This window comes from Suricata suricatta, chromosome X, assembly GCF_006229205.1.
Source record: "Suricata suricatta isolate VVHF042 chromosome X, meerkat_22Aug2017_6uvM2_HiC, whole genome shotgun sequence".
Classification (NCBI taxonomy): Eukaryota; Metazoa; Chordata; class Mammalia; order Carnivora; family Herpestidae; genus Suricata; species Suricata suricatta.
The window spans coordinates 28,097,478-28,098,981 of NC_043717.1; positions in this window are offsets into that span (position 1 = coordinate 28,097,478).

The window sequence follows — 1,504 nt, forward strand, 5'->3', positions numbered from 1 at the left end:
AAAATAAAATAAAATAAAATGACCTCCAATGACTTTTGTAGTAGCCTCTCCCCTGGAATATAAGACCTGTGAATGTGATAGAATATCATCCCCATTAGTAGGTTACGACATATGGCACAGTTAATTATGAGATACTGACCTAATCAGATGAGCCCTTAAAGCCAGAGGACTTCCAGTCCAGATAACATGGTTTCTACTCCTCTCTCCCTGCTCTCTGTCCGTATGTACAACTATATATCCTAGAAATAACATGAGACAAGCAAAAGAGAACACTGAAAGTTCTAAAGGAGAAGCTGCATTGACCAGGGACCCTCCAAATGGCCAAATAACTTCATGGCAGTGCCACTTATGACCCCCTCCGAAAAGAAAAATGTGATTCAGGCTCAGGACTTCCTAACTCCCAACTTAGTAACAGAAAGTGGCTCAAATAGGCTCTTCCTCCACCAGATCAAATAGGAGTCCCAGTGAAAATACTAGGTAAGCTCTGCAGAAGCTGTAAGGGGGAACAACTGATAATAAGAGACCTGGGAAAGTGCTTCCTTTCCCCACTAGGCCTGAGGCACCCTTTCCCCACCCAAACAACTGCTGGTGATCCCACCATATAAAGCTCCCACCTGGAAAATGCTCTCCTCCTTTGCTGGCCCTGAGAATCCTCTCCCATACCCAGAGATTCTAGGCAACTTGTCTGTACCTACCAGCAACAGGGATCCCACCACAAAAAGCTCTCGACTTGGTAAGCACTCACCATCCCTTACAGTCAGGGGAGATCCTGACAAGAAGTACCTGGCCCAGGAAGTTCTCTTCATGCAGCTGGACCCAGAGATTCCCTTCCCCCATCTAGAGGCAACAGGTGCCCTGGTCTGGGAAGCTTTTTGTCGCCCTTAAGCAGCACAAGCACAGACCAGTACTAATCCCACTGTACAAGAACAATCAAATAGACCAAAACAGTACCACAAAGGTTCTGAAAATTAGATGGTCATGGAGCCACAGTCCACAAAAGTAGAAGACGCGCTGTGTGCCAAACCTAAACAAAATAACTGCTAGAATTAAAAAAAAAAACAAACAAGAAAGCAAACTTTAAACAGGAACCAAAGTATCCTAACATATTAGCCAAAACGTTCAATAGACAATAATATCACCTTTCATACCAAGAACAAGACACATGACAGCTTGAGTGAGACATGATGATTGATGCCAATCCTAACATGAATATGATGTTTGAGTTATCTGACAAGATTTCAAATACTGGTTTCAGGCACTTAAGACTGTTAACAGAGAACCCAATCACCTCAAGCCAGTATTTGACTCGCATCCCTGTGAACTAACAAAGGTGTGTTTTAAGTCACTACATTTGTGCCAATTTCTTATACAGCAACAGAAAACTAACAAACTTCTCCTCTATGACCCATCCTATGCCCAGAAAAAAATTAGGAATCCTAAATGGCTCAATATCTTACTTCTAGGCCTACTATGCTTGGTCCTGCAAAAAATACCATTCTTGGCA